Source organism: Ctenopharyngodon idella, chromosome 7 (assembly GCF_019924925.1).
Source record: "Ctenopharyngodon idella isolate HZGC_01 chromosome 7, HZGC01, whole genome shotgun sequence".
Lineage (NCBI taxonomy): Eukaryota > Metazoa > Chordata > Actinopteri > Cypriniformes > Xenocyprididae > Ctenopharyngodon > Ctenopharyngodon idella.
This window is the reverse complement of record NC_067226.1, coordinates 4,352,501-4,370,463: the sequence shown is the minus strand read 5'-3', so window position 1 is coordinate 4,370,463 and position 17,963 is coordinate 4,352,501. Positions and strand designations below refer to the sequence as shown.

Sequence of the window (17,963 nt, the reverse complement as noted above, 5' to 3'; positions counted from 1 at the left end):
CTACCACGAAAGGCCAGGATTATCACAAATCTCGTACTAAAAAAAAGTGCCTAGCTCCCAACACCGCATGGCCTGATTCCCTTAATCTGTGTTTGACAATGATTTGGCTAACACAGCACGCTTTCACCATAAGATGATGTAATATTTAATTCACATTCTGAAAGTTATAAACACTAGAATAAAAAGTCACTACATTTGGTGTGTTAGAGGAAATTATTGAGTCTTAATTATAAAAATGTAATGCTTATTATATCAAGTGGATTTTGAGATACTAAACTCATTACACATCATTCCTACCCCAATAAGTATGATGAATTCCTCTTATTAATAATAAAAAACGAACAAGAAACATTTGCAAAATCATAGTACTTTCTAGTTAATTTCCTGATGCCTATATAACAGTGCAGCATCTGCAACAGACTTTTTTTTCAGCATCTACAATAGTGAATTCCTTTTTTTTAAAAAAGGTGACAAATTTTAATTCAGCAATATTTGCTACTTTTATATATTAATAATAACTACTTAGAAATAGAGGATGAAGTAAAAAATGCAAAGAAAATTGCGAACAGCGAAGGACTAGTCCTAAACACAGAGTCCATATCAAAAGATTTATTTTCATTATTTATTCATGCACCAATTAAAGGTTAAACACGTGCCAAAGCCTGTGTGTCAGAGAGCAGCTGTAGTGAGCGAGAGGGAGAGAGAGGAGGCCACAACAAGAAGGTTAAGGAAAAAGCAAACTAACTTTGTCTTGAAATGGTTTTGGCCAGGAGACAAGCTCTCCGCAAAAGAGCACGGACTGGCATAAACATTTGTACAAAATTATAAGTGCATTTGGAGACGCATGCAGGAGTCAACCGCCTGCACACGGTTCCCCACGCTTACTCTCTCCCAGCAAACCCTCCACCCCAGAGCGCGTGTGTGTATACAGGCTCCAAACCACTGCATTTTAATTACTGCCAGCAAGCACAGCAAACCCCTTTGAAATGGAAATGGACTCAGAATCTTCCTCTGCACCGCAGAAATCTTCTGATTTGAAAAAAACAATATGCTACACCAGAGCCTAGACCTGATAATGCTGATTATAACCACCAATAAAGCCAGTGTCAACAACCTCACGGTCCCAGAGATCCCTAGCATTAAATCTACACATTCATGTGTACTTATAAAAGAGCTTTAAGAGAGAAAGCGATAGGAAAATATTCAATAATACAGAAGGCATATTTGTCATGCACCTAATTTTAAAGAATTGTAGGCTTTATGTGTCATGCAACACCAAGTTCGGGACATTTTGATTCGAGCAATAGTGTGTATTGATGGAACATATTCAAACATATTCAAACATATTGTGCTAGCACATTCTGTTATCAGGCAAATGCTGTGAGAAGATGAGGAAAAGAAAGCATTTAGTAACATTTCGGAGTGAAAAGCTTCTATCTCTCCGGTTCATAGTGCAGCATCAGGCCGTAGGTGAACATGGGTTTTCAGCAGAGGGCAAAAAAGCATGCCCTTCATTTACAAAGTGTGTCCAAGACATCAAAGACGTCTTCAATTTTTTATCCTTGTGTGACTGCAACATCTAGACCTGAGGTTGCAAAAGAGCAAAAAACATAAAACGTTGTAGGAAAAAAAAGCCTTTTCAGTGTGTACTGTCGATGAAAGACACAGCCATCTGTATTGGCATTTCACAAGGCCTCTTAAGCTATAGCTTCACTATCTTTTTTTCAGAAGCAAGACTGCAATTTGGGCGTGTTGTTAAGTCACAGATAAGTATAGGTTGGATAATTTGTACTTGCGCAGGAGGAAAGAAATACTTAAGTCCTAATGTTAAAGGTCTTCACAAGACTACAAATCTATTTATTTACTATCTGTCATTTGATTGTTACAGCTTTGATTTCATTTCGGTGTGTCCAGGGTCAGCATTCCTCCCTATGTAAATCATTAAATCATAGAAGATACTGGAAGCCCTGAGGATCTCGAGCAGCTGTCAGCGTGCCATCTTCCTTGATGACAATGGATCTATCATTCTGCAGGAATGCAGTGGACGGCTGCGAGAAAAGCCTCAAACGTCAGCTTGTGTATGAACATGAGCAGTTGCAAAAAGAAATTCACGCTTTATGTACATTCATTCAAGATCTGAATATCATCCACAAGAAAACGCCACCTTCCTAGTGTCATCCTTATTTCGCTAATTAGTAGACAAACTTACTGTAATTTAAAAGTGCAGCAAAGCTTCAATAACACATTCCAGAAACTTGAGAGATTCTGCCACAAAAGGGGAAAAAAAGCCTTCTAATAAACATGTTGCCATCGGTTTTGATCATTGTTGAAATATTCCACAGCAAATTAGCTAACACTTATAAAGACAGATGTCACAACATGTGCTGCCACATTTCCTCCTCATGCATTCCTCCCCTACGGCTGGCGTGCTGCTTACCTTTACCAGGCCTGCTGTTGTTTACCTCCAGTGTTGTTTATCATTAGGATTCTGCTGGCACTGTTCTAACCCCTCCAATACATGACAGAGCCAGACGACACTTACACCTGAGCATCTCCCACAACCTCAACTTGCTCTTTTCCACTAAATATGTTACTGTACACAAGATTATGCATGACTTCATAACAAAAATTTAAAAAAAAATAAAATTAACAAGAGCTAAAACAAGAGTATAAGTTTCATAAATTATTAGACGAAATATAATTTTGAAAGAACTGGTTCTGATAAGAACGCGACTGTTAATAAATAAACTGCTTAAGCTCAAAAATAAATTGCTACACTCACTTCATCCCTTACTTTATCTTTCAGATATACATCCACTTAAGACGTATAAACATCATTTAAACATTAAAGACATACTGCTTTACTAAAGTAAAAAACGTAGAACAAAAAAAAAAAAAAAAAATGTAAATAATAAAACAGAGGCAATAAAAATTAAATAAATGCCAAAGCTGTGTAAAACCACTGATTAAAACTCAATTACTGGTAGAGAAATCTGAGACGATATTTCACAAGTACTAAAACATATGGCAGACAACCTCTAGAAACAACAGACTGTGGCACATGAAAGGGAATTATTCAAAGTTCATTTACTGTCCAGATTTCTGAACTGATAATGCATTCGGCTGATGCCAGCTATGCAATTAATGTTCCCAAAGAAGTAATCTAAACTCCCTTTATAACGGAGAGCTTACTAAATTATAGCTAAACAACTGAACTTATTATAACCTGCATGAGCAGAAACATGATTCTCTCATTTTAAAATTATTAATATAATATATGGAATACTGAGTGGTCTGACTTCTATTAAGCATCTTAAAATTTAGGAGAACCCACAAAACATATTTTTGTACACACACACACACACAAAAAAAAACTTGCATGCATTTAAAGATTAAATTAAATTCATTTTGATGGCATGAAATTACAATCACTCAGTCACTGCATAAGGTATCATACTGACACTCCGCAAGTGTTTTAACAACGATTTAGAGCCTCGTCATTTAATCCCTTACGGTGTGATGCCTCAATTAGAAAAATGCAAAACTATCATCACTGCATAATCTCTAAAAAAATAATCCGTATAAACTGTAAGAATGATTAGAGTATAAAAGAAAAAAAATAAACTAAAACCCTACATCACACACTACATGTGTTAAAATACATATTCCAGCTGTCAAGTCTCTGAACATTAGATCTATTCAAAGACAAGCGAGGCATGGCAGAATAGAACACGGTCCAAATCTCTGAACTTACTGGCACCATAAGCGTTCGTCTGCGATCTGTCGGTATCTGCTCTCTGGATCCAGTTAGGAAATGCTCTTTACTTGCTCAAAACCACAAGTTCCTCCCCAAATCCACGGGCAGAAAGTCCTGAAAACAACAACAACAACAGAGATCGTCATTACCTCAAACGCTTTAATCTCAGCGAAAATGAAAGTGTATTTGTCTGTGATATCGTTGTGAAACTGCGCATAAACCTTCATTCATACTTAATTTCTGTCCATAAAGAAAGCATTTGGAAAATCCAGGAAATGTATTTAAAAATGAGCTTGAATGAAAACTGCGTTTAAACTTCAAACAGCGAGCCGTGAAGAAAAAAACGGATGCGTAGATTTGTGTGTTAGCCTAACACTAATAAAAGAGAAGGGGGGTTTATAAGTTCATATTTAATATTGTACTGGCAAATAACACATTTAATAGATTTTTAAATTTCGATGAATTAATAAAGGTGACCATGGTTTGTCTTTAGAATAAGTAGATAAATGTAAGGGATAGGAAACAGAGACCCTTGTGAATAAATCTATCTCTATTGAGTGCAGCATTTCCCTGTATAGCAATCAGGACAATGTGCTGAACTGGCAGTCTAATTATAAATGTTCCATTGGGCTCCAGTGCCATCTTACCTTATGAGGGAACAGCTAACAGCAACTGCTCAAAACAAAATGCCATTACGGGCTCAACTTCACCCCAACAGAGGGACAAGCCAAGGGGATTGTTTTTCAAACAGCCCCCTCTCACTTAAGACAAGAATGTATTATTAGACACCCGGTTATTCTTACAGACTGGACACAATTTCAGGAGAGAAAAACTAGCAAAGTTAAGCTGTGTTTAATTAAGGTGTCAGGTTGCGTCCCTGCGCGAGAACAACAAAGCTTTTGTGTTTCTGTTCTGAGGTTTAGAAAAGAAAAAAAGGAGGAGAGTGTTTCGCTTTCTAGCGCCGGAAAAGTGTTTAACAATAAGTAATTTAGGCGTTTTAATTTTTGTAATATTTTAAACGTCCCATTTGATGTGTCTGAGGGGCTTCAGGAGTTTTTGTAAAACCTTTACATTCCGTCATACGTCGGCGTGCTGTGTTATGTTCCTTATGAAAATATTATCGTATCTAGTGCAGCAGTCGAAAAGGGCTTATCTGTGCCTATGAGGGTCTACTTTTGGGAAACACCCATGAGATGATGGGCTATCTGTGTCCCACAGACTGAGTTCACACACATTGCGCTTCATTTGTCCTCTCAATACCTCATCGCACTGTTTCTGGAAATCTCAAAAGCATCACGGATAGCACAAAACTTAAAACAGAGGCAGAATAAGAATAAACACTAATGCAAAGTGTAAATCGCATATAACGAAAAATAAACGTTAAAATTATTTTACTGGATTTATTTTGAATAGAAATTCAATGTGAATGAAATTTTAAACAGCTATTTGATTTTGTTGTTTAATTTTTGTTTTTACAGTTAAGCTATCGGTTTGATGTTCTAAAATAAAAATGATAAATACGTAAACAAAAGGCCTTTATTTTTAATAAGCGCCGTAATTGCTCAGAGATTACATATCACACATTCTGATAAAATAATTAGGAAAGTAACAATTCCCGGAATTCACTTACTTTCAGTCTGAATGCAGTGTTTTTCAGAGCACCTTTTTTTTCAAGCTGGGAGATTAAAAGCAGTCTGCTTGTCCAAGTTGCTTATTGTCTCTAAATGGATCCGCTTTGGATGAGGACTTCATTTTAATTTATGGCTTATGCATTCTTCAAAGGTCAATATCCCTGACCTCGAGCGAAAGTTAGAAACAATTCCCATGCTCGCTTAGAGAACAATTTTGCCTTCAAACATTTTTTTTCTCTTTAAACTACCTGCTTAGCTATCTCTCACGGGCTGGCAAGGTGTCTGATCTTAAAAACACAAAGCATATCCAGTTTTTAATAGAGAGAAAGTTAAAACGACATCGAATCGGATACTTGCCAGTAGCCTACTGTACTACCTATAGCGGCGCTTCTCCCGTTATTGTCAATGAATAGTACCGCTCTGTGGACACAAATGAAATTACCTCCTGTGCAGGGAACTTATACGCCGTCCGGATGACAACTACATGCTATCTATTAATCAGAGATACAACTAATTAAATAGCACTGCACCTGGAGTAATTATCCTCCGTGCATTTTAGAAATCAAACCTGCGCATCAGTGTTTCCCTTCGGCGCGTGCGTTTGTGAGTGAGCAACACTACAATAGTTCAACAGCGGACAATGAAGTACAAACAAAACATAATTGCTGGGAGTACAAACAGTAACCGCGTGGATAATGTCTGTTTAACTTTTTTTCCCTGTTAGTCGTCAAGATTTTTACATTTTTTGATAAGAAAGAAGCTCTTAATCGCTCCTCGTCGTATCGGTCTACGGAGTATCACGCGTCACTCTCCGTTGAAAATGATCGTTAATACAAATATCAATCCTGAACAAGCAAAACCCTTTCAAATAGTTTAGACACTTACTGTAAAGCTTCTGTAAAGAAAACGTGAGTATATCACTACGGTAGCTGCGGTGTTACGACGCCAAATGACAGTAAACACAACATGACGAAAAGACACGAAATCACGGACGACAGGTTACCAATGATAAAAGTTTACCTTGATGTGAACAGGGTACCAAAACAAGCCCTCGTCTTCGCCGTATCCCGTTATTGGTTTTAAAAGAGGTTAAAAATAATGAACACTGGTGTGTAGAAGCAAAGAAAGAAGAAAAAACTGAACTGTGTCGCTTCCACTGACCGTAGAGGGAATCCCGCTTTGGCTGTATGAAGTTGAACTGTCAAAACTGCTGAGAGCAGTTGTAAGTATATTTATCGCGTTTTCCTCTCTACTCTAAAACAGAAGCGACAGAAGACGATGGTTACTGCTGTCAATCTTGGCAATCAATGCAAGCGGCCATGTCGCAAGTATTCAAAGCATTTCCCGTCGTGCAACATCAGAAAGTGAGTGGCCAGGGCATTGATCTGAGGAAAGAGGCAGGGCTCCCCCTCCCAGACAACACATGAGAGAGAGAGAGAGAGAGAGAGAGAGAGAGAGAGAGAGAGAGAGAGAGAGAGAGATTCTTAACGGGGTGGGGTAGAATAGTGTAGACTGTAAGGGGGGAAAGTAAGAACTCAGGTGATACAATGTCAAATATCAGGTGCCACATTATGAACATAGTCTATAAAATTTCGCGTAAAAAGCATTTGTAAATATTCACGCGTCACGTCATTTGTTAAAGTTATGTAGCTATATGAAAAAAATGGTTAAATTAAAACTAATTTGCACATGCTGATCAGAAAAAAAAAACTTACTAGGTGTTTGTATATATATGTATGTATATATATATATATATATATATATATATGTATGTATATATATATATATATATATATATATAATATATATATATATATATATATATATATATATATATATAGCCTAATATGAAAATTTTAACCTAAACATGGAGATATAAAGGTGAAAATGTAAAGTGTGATTTCTTCCACTGCGTTACTCTACTTTTGAGGATAACATGTCGAAAAAAGTTCTAAGCGACGGCAAAATTCTTATTTATTTTCTTGCTTAAAAGTTGGATCTATGCTGTAGAAATCAAACAGTACAAGACAAACGTCAGTTGATCTGCTCATGAGAAATTCTATACGAGCATTTTCATGGAATTTGACGTTACCTATAAGCTAAATCCTTCTTTACTGCTGAGGGAAAATCGCAATATGTCTCTCATACAGACGTTTATATTATGTTATAAAATTGAAAAATGGTTAATGTAGTTCCGCTAGAATGCTTGCTGTGTCCATTTATCCAACGCACCTTCTTCTCAAAAGATTGTAAAACATTGTTTTACACCTGGAACAATTATTGAAGTTAGTCTTGTGCCAACAACCGAAGGCCATTTCAGGTCATTCTACAAAAGCGAATGTAGAAGAATCCTGTCTGTTGAAACAGCATCATATTCAGTTATTATAGCAAATTATTTGATCGATATATTAATGAATTACATTTATAGGGCATTCTGATCAGAATTTAAACTCATCACCTCCAGTCTCTCCCTGGAACTGGGGAAATAATGACATTGTCTCAGTGCAAAAATCAAAAACTGATTTTTTAAAAACAATATTTAAAATTGCATTCCGAATTAATTTCACGGAGACAAGTATGATTATTTGAATTGAGGTAAACGATTTTGAAATATTCACAAATGTTTTACAAACCTGATTTTCGCGTATAATAAATTATTATTTTTTAAAAAAAATCATATATATTTGACTTAACACTGATTAGTTCAAAGCTGTGAAACGGTTTCTTTTACACTAATAGATATAGAAATATTTAAGAAGTTACCAATAAAGTGCATGAACAAAACTACGGAGACATTACTCTGCAAACAGCTTTTTATAGACGGTCCACTGTATAATTATATTATATTAATTTGTGAAGAAACTGCTCGCTCTTAAACGGACAAAGATCAGGTCAGATGAGTTTGAGTATAGCTATTTGAATGTACAGCGCACTTTAGGAATGCTGGTTAGTCAGACTGTGAAGATGAAAAAAAAAAATTAAAAATAAAAATATACAACACTGACAGCAGAGATCTGAAACTATAAATACAGTCCTGTCAGCAGTTACAAAGACAGGCAGTAAAAACTCAAGTTAGTAGTTAAAAATAAAAGTGAATAATAGCATCATTAACTGTGAACTGTCGCGTTTTTGAATAAATAAAATTGCGTGCATCTTATTTTAAATGTATATTTATTTTGTGGTGAAAATATCAGAAATGCAATACGAAAGAAAACAATACATACATAATACAATGTTGTACTTACAATGATAAGGGCAGATGCAGAAGAAAATGCTGTTTGTTAACTGAAGAGTCACACAGGGCTAAAGAGAGGGGGAGAGAGGGAGGGAGGAAGAGTGAGAGAGAGAGAGAGAGAGAGAGAGAGAGAGAGAGAGAGAGAGAGAGAGAGAGAGAGAGAGAGGATTAAGGATGTAGCGGGTATGCCAGAATAGATATCCTTTCACAACATCTCATCACATCTGTTCTGGCTCTTGTCTGTCTTTCATTTTCACATTCCCTTTTTTCCTGAGAAAAATCCTATCCACGCGTCACATCTTCATCCCTAGATTCTATCTACACCAAAGAGAAGATTAATTATTCAAACAAAGCCTTGCCTTCAAGGCAATAAAGCCACTGCACTGAAACTTTTCTCTCTTACAGCCTATTCCAGCTGACACAGAAAGTATTTCTCAAATGCTGTATAACAATGTCTGAGTAAAAAGTTTCCCTAAACGCCTCATTTTCAAACACTGACAATCATTAGGCTACTTATTTTTTATTTGAAATTCGTTTGGCTGTTCGAAATTTCCTGCTTAATATAGCGAAAAGGTGCGGACATATTTTCTGACTGGTTTAGAGATGTAAAATATGTCGATGTTCTCACACAAGCTGAAAAATGTAAACAGGCACATTCAAACTGCCACCGCGCAAAACACTTCATAAAATAAAAAATGCAGCCTACAGTCTTTTCAGACAAGTGTTTCTCTGAAGGTAAACACATAGGCTGTGTCCCAAAACCTAGTGAGCTGCCTGCCTAGACGGCATTTTCAGGCGTCTTGTGCGTATTCACTGTCTGGATAAGCAGCTCAAACGGTTTTCAGAGAGAGTATAGGCTACCACTGAAATTTAGTTTATGCCAGGAAGTAATTATTTTATCGTTAAATTTTAAAATGTATTTCGGTGGGTTAGTATTTTTAGCCATTATTATGCATTAAAAAGAACGTCTTACTTTTTTTACGTAGAGTTGCGCTGAATAATAACCAGAGCTCGTGCTACTCCTGCAGAAGGCAGGTAGAGTGTCAGGTAGACGCCGCTCATCAATGTATTGTACAGGGCTAATGCGCCACCCATTGATTACTCGAGGAATTACACCTCTGGATTACATGTTAATGCATGCAGTGATTGTCAAGTAGGACGTGTTCTTGAATCAACCCTGGTTTTTGAAATCTTTTCAGTTTAAGCTAACGGTTAGGTATGGGGTTGCGCTTACATCAACATTTTTAAACCTAACAATTTTATTTATTAATTTTATGCACATGTTTTATACAAATAAAAAACACAGGTGGCTGCTATCACATTATTAGTAAAGGACCTACAGTACCAGTAAGTCTCAATTAAAAGAGAAATTCTGACTAATGAGCTTCTCCAATCTGCAAATTTGATAGAGCCAATGTGTAAAAGACCACAACGTTTTAGAGAGCTGTAATAAAACTTCTTTTAAAACCAAATTCTATTCATGAATAAATTGTAAGTTTGTTTTATTTAATCCTTGGTTATTGCTTCTGATGTAGTTTGGCCTTGACTGTGCAAAACAGTCACTCAAATACTTATAGGTTTTAACAAGGACATGATTCATTTTCGTCTCCCTAATAGTGTTCAGGTCTTAACTAATTAGCTCTGAACAAATGTATAAGTCGTTTTTTTGCGGTCCCTTTGACAAAATCCTAAAATCACAAGGTCTTTTCAGAGATATGAGCCTGTAATTAAGCAGTTTGCGGGTGTGAGCGAGCGGGATCAAGCCTGTAGGTCTGGTCTGGACCAATGTTCTGTCCAGCTCGTTAGAGAAAGAGGCAGCATTCATCGCATTAGCATATCATGAAATGCTTTGATGCATCGTGAAATTCAAGCCTAGCCTATTAATATTTAAAAAAGGCCTGCATAAAAATCAACATTTTTGTTACATTAAATTAACATGTGTTCTTCTCCAGTTCTGCATGTTTAATTAGGCCGCACTCTTCTGTCAAAGGAAATATGAAGGCTGCCATATGATTTGCTGTGATTACTTGAGAACTGGCAAACAACACTTCACAAATATATTTGTCTGGTACATTCAAATGCCTCACAGAGGATGTGCGTATGAGAGGCCTCTATTAAAAACTCATTTCAGACATTTCCATATCTGCAGGAGCCATGGAAATATGTCTGATGTGTTTAATTAATGAGCGATACATTTTTAGCCGAAATCTACAGAACCGTGTCTGTGTTACTCCATGAGACTTGACACACTGGATGAAGATTCTCCACAACATTTTCTATTTAATACATTCGCACGAAACAGCCCTGTTGTTGTCTGGAGGGTTTCAGCATCACTCGGTGTCTGTGTATAAAAAAAAAATAAATAAAAAAAAGGAGAGAAAATGACAAACTGCAAACCATTATGTGGCAGGAAACACAGGAACAGCTACTTTAAATGTCAGTGGTTGGAAAACCCAATCCATTATTACATTTCAAAGAGTTTATGACAATTTTAATTAAATATAAAAGTATTGCAGAAAGGACATGTGCATAGCATCATTTCTCAAGTAATCTAATAAAGATCTTCAATATTAATAATTAAGTTCTAAACTCTTTGTAGTTGAATGGTCCATTGCATCTTAATCTGCATCGTGTACATCTCTGAAACACAAAGATCAGCCTTATGACATTTCAACTTAAAGGGTTAGTTCACCCAAAAATGAAAATAATCATTTATTACTCACCCTCATGTGGTTCTACACCCCTAAGACCTTCGTTCATCTTCGGAAGATAAATTAAGATATTTTTGATGAAATCCGATGGCTCAGTGAGGCCTCTATTGAGAGCAAAGCCACTGAGCCTCTCAAGGTCCATAAAGGTACATGTAAAAACATATTTAAAACAGTTCATGTGAGTTCAGTGGTTCTACCTTAATATTATAAAGCGACTAGAATACTTTTTGAAAAAAAAAAAAAAAAAATGACGACAATAATACAATATCTAGTGATGGCCGATTTCAAAACACTGCTTCGGAGCTTTACAAATAAAATCAGTGGTTCGGAGCGCCAAAGTCACGTGATTTCAGCAGTTTAGCCGTTTGATAGGAGATACGAATCACTAATTCGATGTTTTTAGTACCTTTCTGGATCTTGAGAGGTTCGGTGGCTTTGCTCTCAATAGTGGCCTCACTGAGCCATCGGATTTCATCAAAAATATCTTAATTTGTGTCTTATGGGTGTGTCTTAAGGTAAAATTGAACATGTTTGTTAAGAACACTAAGTTACATTTACAAGATATTTCTTGTAAAGGTGTTTTTTAAAGTAACAATTCAATGCCCTAAAAAAAATGTCTATTTGTTCTGTAAGCAAACCCTCTGTAAGGTTACAAAGCAAGAGAATAATGGCATAAGATTGCTGTGAAAGCTGTCATTGTAAATCAAGCATGTTCCACAAGGTCAAACATAAAACAGTTTTGTCACTTCTAGTCGGAGGACAGAGTGCTCTATCTTCCACATAACTCCAAAATACAGTAAGTTCTCTGAAAGGAAGAACCAAGGAAGTAAAGCACTTTTACAGTAAAGTTATGTAATTAATACATGTCTCATTTGCATACATGCAAATCACCCCGGTCCCATTTGGAACTGCAAAGTGGGACACTCTGTTCTCATTTGCTGACCTAAATATTACTTGTCACTCTACATTTCATCAAAGTTTTTATTAGTATTATAATTTCCCTTTAAGTTAACAAGGAACAGTTGATTAATTAAACGTTTAAATGAAAGAAAGCTACATGCTCTTAATTACATCATGACTGAGAGCTTCTGCTTCTTTACTCTAGGACGGTTTATGAATATGTTCTTTCCAATTAGTGTAAATCTACATAAATGCAAATCTAAATGACTACGTCCCAGATCCCCCATCGAGACTTTCGGATTTGATTTGACTTTGATCAAACACCAAGACTTCCGTCCAAGTTTTACATTGGGACAAATCAACTTGCCCTGCGCTTCTGATCTGACAAATGCAGATTCAAGGTTCAAACATTGTATTTCTAACACCATAATGGTTAATTAATAATACATGACAGATCATAAACATCTAATACACAATGAAATAAGCAGTATACAAGAACAGAACATTCTTAATAGTGTTTTTTCAATACTCCTGAAGTTAACTTTGAAGTAAGGGCTTTTAATATTGACCCTGGAAAACAATTTTCAATTCAGAAACCCACAGTCTTTGTTAATGGAGGGTAAATATGCACGTGAACTTCCTATCCCATCTGAAAACCGCCTTAAGAGACATGTAGTGCAGAACTAAGCTTTAGGTGAGCCTCATTAAATGGTTTCATCAAAGATTAATTGGCAGGTTTCGCGAACACAGCAAGAAAACGAAGCCGAAGTGTTGTGTTTTTCTGCCTTGAGACAGTGCTTCGCTTTAATTTGATGTGATAGGTGCAGCAAAAAGGCTTCCTGAAGTTAAAAGAACTGTTGGATCAACTGAAAAGCCCAAGGACATTTACCTCATTTATGTTTACAAAAAGCCCAATTCATTGTAGGTATTGTAAATGCTGGGCATTTAGGGAAAATGTTTCATTGCTTTGTTGCGCACAGCACTTTTATGCATGCAGAGGTAATCGTTTGTCTGAAACGATTCCGTTTTCTCTCATCTTGTTCGCTTGTTTGAATCAGAAAGCCGTGGTGAATATTAACGTCTTTATTGTTGTCGAGAACAAACAAAGGCGGCTTGACATTTTAGATCATGAGTAAATCTTTGCTCTGCTGTACTACTGAAGATGTGGCAGGACTCAGAGGTATTATCTGCCTATATTCTGTTCCAGTTTTATCTATTCTTCTGTTAGATATGCAGGAATGTGTATAAAAGAACACTGAATGATGTTGAGCCGACCTTCTCAATTATTCAGAATCTCTCACCAAAAATATAGATAGTAAATCAATGGTGATAAAAGAGCATAAGATACCATTTTGGATTCAAAGTACCTTTTGTATTAGAATCTCAGCCTCCCTTAGGTGAATGCATAAGTCAGATGCAGAAGCTATGAGGATCCCTGCAGTGTTGGGAATGCCATGTCGAGACAACGCAAAGTCTTAAAACGAGGTAATTGTGTGCCTTTGAATTATTAGCACCCGAAGAGACGTGGATGGATCCAGAAAGGAATGAATTTGTGATTTCACAGCTGAACATCATTTGTTGGGTGCACACAATGGATATCATAGTGAATCTGTGATGTCCCTTCACATCTAAGAGTCAGAGAGTGGAGAACGGGTGCATACAAATCCTCGCCAGGATGCCTAATGTGGCATGTAACAATGTGGCTTTCTTCTCCAGCTCAATATGCTCATACACCCATACAGGTTTGGCTACAGTGTGACCCATTACACAGTCTTTTGTGTTCTTTTGTCAAATCAACTTCAATAATTAATGTGGGTCAGATAACATAATATTTTGAGTTTCTGTTGATTAAACTAATTGCCTTCTTTGCAGTAACTCAATTTTTTAATTTCAGTGAACTCAAAATTTTAATTTAACATATTTTAAGTTATAACAACAATTCTTTTTTACAGTGTTTAGAGAGACCAGACAGGGATTGTTCATCCCCCCCAAAAGTTTTCTTGAAATCCGTCCTGAAAAGGTCTTCCTCTAATGTGAAACATTTCTTCAGTACAGTGCATCGATTGGTGCATATGCATCAATCACATGCCACCATGTGTGAATAAGAAAACATTTCAACAATTTTACTCTGTCATTTTCAAAACAAGAGCTGACGTCCTAATTAAGTTTTATATTAACCTTCTACAATATGCATTATAATACCATTTGACATAACAATAACAACAACAACAACAACAATAATGACTATAAAAAGTTTCGGGTCAGTGAGAGTTATTTTGAAAGAAATTATTTTTATTAAGCATACAGTAAATATTTTTACATTGTTCCAAAAAAAAAAAAAAAAAAAAAAAAATCAAAGAATCTTGAAAAAAAATAACTCTTTTCAACAGTGAAAATAATAATAAATGTTACTTGAGCATCAAATTAGCATATTAAAATGATTTCTGAATAATCATGTGACACTGAAGACCGGAGTAATGATGCTGAAAATGCAACTTTGTCATTACAGGAATTATTTACATTTTAAAATATTAAAATAGAAAACAGTTGTTTATAATTATAATATTTTACAATATTACTGTTTTTTCACTGTATTGATCAAATAAATGCAGCCTTGGTGAACATAAGAGACTTCTTTCAAAAACATTTAAAAAAATGGTCTTTTCAATGGTAATATATAAAATAAATATTAAATACTTTTGAGTAATTTTTATATTTTACTAAAAAACTAATAAGCAATATGATTATCAATATAATTAAACAATTATAACAGAATATATTAAGAGCATTTAAACAACAAATGCAATAGACTTCACTAGGCTAGGCTATTAATATAAATTGTATATTGTATTTTGTCACAAAAAGTCAAATTTGGTCATTTTGAATAAAGGCTACATCATAGATAGAGGGTTATGAGAAATCCCTTGCATTTATACTGCAAAACCAGGCTTAATTTTTGTGTAAGTACGGTTTGCGTCCACACATTAGGTTCATGGACTGCACTGTGCCTTTGACCTTACAGGGGCCATCTGTGGTGTTTCACTACTAAATGCACTTTGGCTTCTTTTGTGCACTGTTTTATCTCTGTTTACTCCACAGCTGAGCAGTGAAATAAATGACTGGAGTTTTGTCAGCCTCGATTCAAAAAAGCAAAAAGCAGAGCTTTGCGTCAGGCTGTCAAACTCCAGGGTCAACATAGCTTTCATTTCGCTCTTAAGGTCAGAATAGTTAAAAATCGCTCCGGCCGCTCAGATTTCACTTTGAAACAGGTGGCCATTTACAGAATCGAATCATTTGAGCCACTCCAAAACACATCATGTTTTGACAAATTTATGGAGACTCGTGAAAAAATGCTGCACACAGTTTTAAGCTAATTAATTCAGTCACTTCTAGACATTTAGTAAACAGTCGCCTCCAATTCACCAGAGAGCATTTGGAGTAGTACTGTGGAGAGAACACCACCCAGATTCATGTCAATATTGACAAATAGTCTATACTCAACTGCATATTTGTAAATGATTCTTGGCAATGACTACAGCTCTTGCCATGGACATTATTGCTGAAAATCCCCACAATCCTCCTGAGAGTTTTCACAGTTGGCTGGGCGGTGAATAAAGAGCAATATTCCCCCCCCCCCAATCTCTTCAATCTATCATTCATTCATTCAAATGAAGGACATTTACAGTATTCACGTTTAAATACAGCATTCCTTCTGCATTTCCAAGGAACATCTATTCTATTCTAAATAACCACATTTTCATCCAAGAATTGAATTACATCAACACAATAGGACCTGTGACGCGCTAAAACATTGATAAGGAATAACGCAGTAGATACTCAAATGAATTGGACTGAACAAAGGTTAAATGTTTTTCAAACACTCAATGTCACAGAATCCTTGGATGACAAAGCGTCTAAATACAGTTGTAGGCGTACTTACATATGTGTCTTTAAACTTCTTTGAACGAGCGTGAAATATTTTGTGCAGCATTAGTGCTCGAGACATTCAGTGCATTTAACAGAACAGGACAGAATTTGCATAATGGGTTTTTTCTTATTCTCTTTGAAATCCGGAGTGCGGAATAACAAATGTATATGAAATAGCAGCCAAACATCAATAAATGGAAATGCCACAATTCTCTGTGGATGGTCTTGGGTGGATTTCTGCTGGAGGAGGAAAAACAGCCCGCTTATTGCAAAATAAGCAGAAAAGCGGATGTGATCAAACTCGTGCCCACCAGGCTCGCAAATGTGCACGCTCGCGCACACACACAGTAGCCCACCTCTCACTTCTTCTAATCAGATGCAGTGAGATGTGGCAGCTCCTGCTGTGGAGCTATGGGAGGAGCAGCATGTCTCACAGGTGCTTTCAAAGAACAAGATACAGCAGTGGAGAGACTGTAATTACTCTCCAATTACAGATAAAGATCTCACTTGAGGGCTGCAACACAAAGTGTCCTAACAGCCATGCAGACCCACTCACACTACAACTCAAAAAAGTCCAATCAAGAGCGTCTTAGGAAATGTCCTTTGCAGGTACAATGATAATCACCATCATGTAACGGACGCTTTTTAATTGCTGTGGTATTCGTACTGACTCACTAACAGATAAACAAAAGTGCCGCTGAAACAGTCAGCAAAATGTGGAGTTGAAATAAAGGTCTCAATCTTAAATGTATTCTAATATTTTTCAAATACATTTAAGAATGAGACCTTTATAAGCATTTTATTTTCAAACAGCTTTTGATCAGCATTATATATATATATATATATATAGGCATGGACTCCACTAGACTAGACTTGCTCCGTGGTCCAGTTCTGATGCTTAAGTGCCCACTGTTGGTGTTTTCGGCGGTGGACAGGGGTCAGCATGGGCACCCTGACTGGTCTGTGGCTATGCAGCCCCATATGGAACAAACTGTAATGCACTGTGAATTCTGACACCCTTTTATCAGAAGATTTAGCAGCATTAACTTCTTGAGCAATTTGAGCTACAGTAGCTCGTCTGTTGGATCAGACCACACAGGCCAGCCTTCGCTCCCCACGTCCATCAGTGAGCCTTGGCTGTTCATGACCCTGTCGCCGGTTCTCCACTGTTCCTTCCTTGGACCACTTTTGATAGATTCTGACCACTGCAGACCGGGAACACCCCACAAGAGCTGCAGTTTTGGAGATGCTCTGACCCAGTCGTCTAGCCAATCACAATTTGGCCCTTGTCAAACTTGCCCATTTTTCCTGCTTCTAACATATCAACTTTGAGGACAAAATGTTCACTTGCTGCCTAATATATCCCACCCACTAACAGGTACCGTGATAGAGAGATAATCAGTGTTATTCACTTCACCTGTCAGTGGTCATAATGTTATGCCTGATCAGTGTACTGTATATATACAGTGCCCTCCATAAGTATTGGGACAGTAAAGACAAAATTGCTCTGTTAGCTGTGGTGTCAAGACATCTATAAATATGATTAAAAGATTAATATGAGGCAGAAGTACAGAATGTCACATTTTATTATTGGCTGTTTCAACACAAAATATTTTACCAACTAAGAAGCACAGCACTTTTAGAGTTTCATCCCTCTGCCTAATGTGAGCATAAGTATTAGGACGGTTTAACTTAAAGCAAATGCAAGCTAATATTTAATAGTAAATCCCTTGCAAGCAATCACAGGAGCGAGTCTGTGACCCATAGACATCACCAGACTCTTGGTTTGACACTTTGAAATG

At 36.5% G+C, this 17,963-nt stretch overlaps 1 protein-coding gene across 11 annotated transcripts in view; it reads right to left on the bottom strand.

Moving 5' to 3' along the window:
* Positions 1 to 17,963, bottom strand: part of sox6 (SRY-box transcription factor 6) — a 252,272-nt gene that overhangs the window by 155,367 nt on the left and 78,942 nt on the right. For 4 of the 11 annotated variants that reach the window (XM_051901715.1, XM_051901723.1, XM_051901726.1 and 1 more), the window contains exons 1-2: positions 6,409 to 6,779; positions 3,755 to 3,871 (exon numbers count right to left, since the gene is read on the bottom strand). The exons of 1 other annotated variant lie outside the window; for it this stretch is intronic. The gene's annotated coding sequence lies outside the window, so the exon portion shown is untranslated. Of the gene's footprint in view, positions 1 to 3,754; positions 3,872 to 3,990; positions 4,010 to 4,404; positions 4,784 to 5,387; positions 6,332 to 6,408; positions 6,780 to 17,963 lie in introns of those variants that run through there. 6 more of the 11 variants (XM_051901718.1, XM_051901729.1, XM_051901717.1 and 3 more) reach the window with 5 other exon arrangements.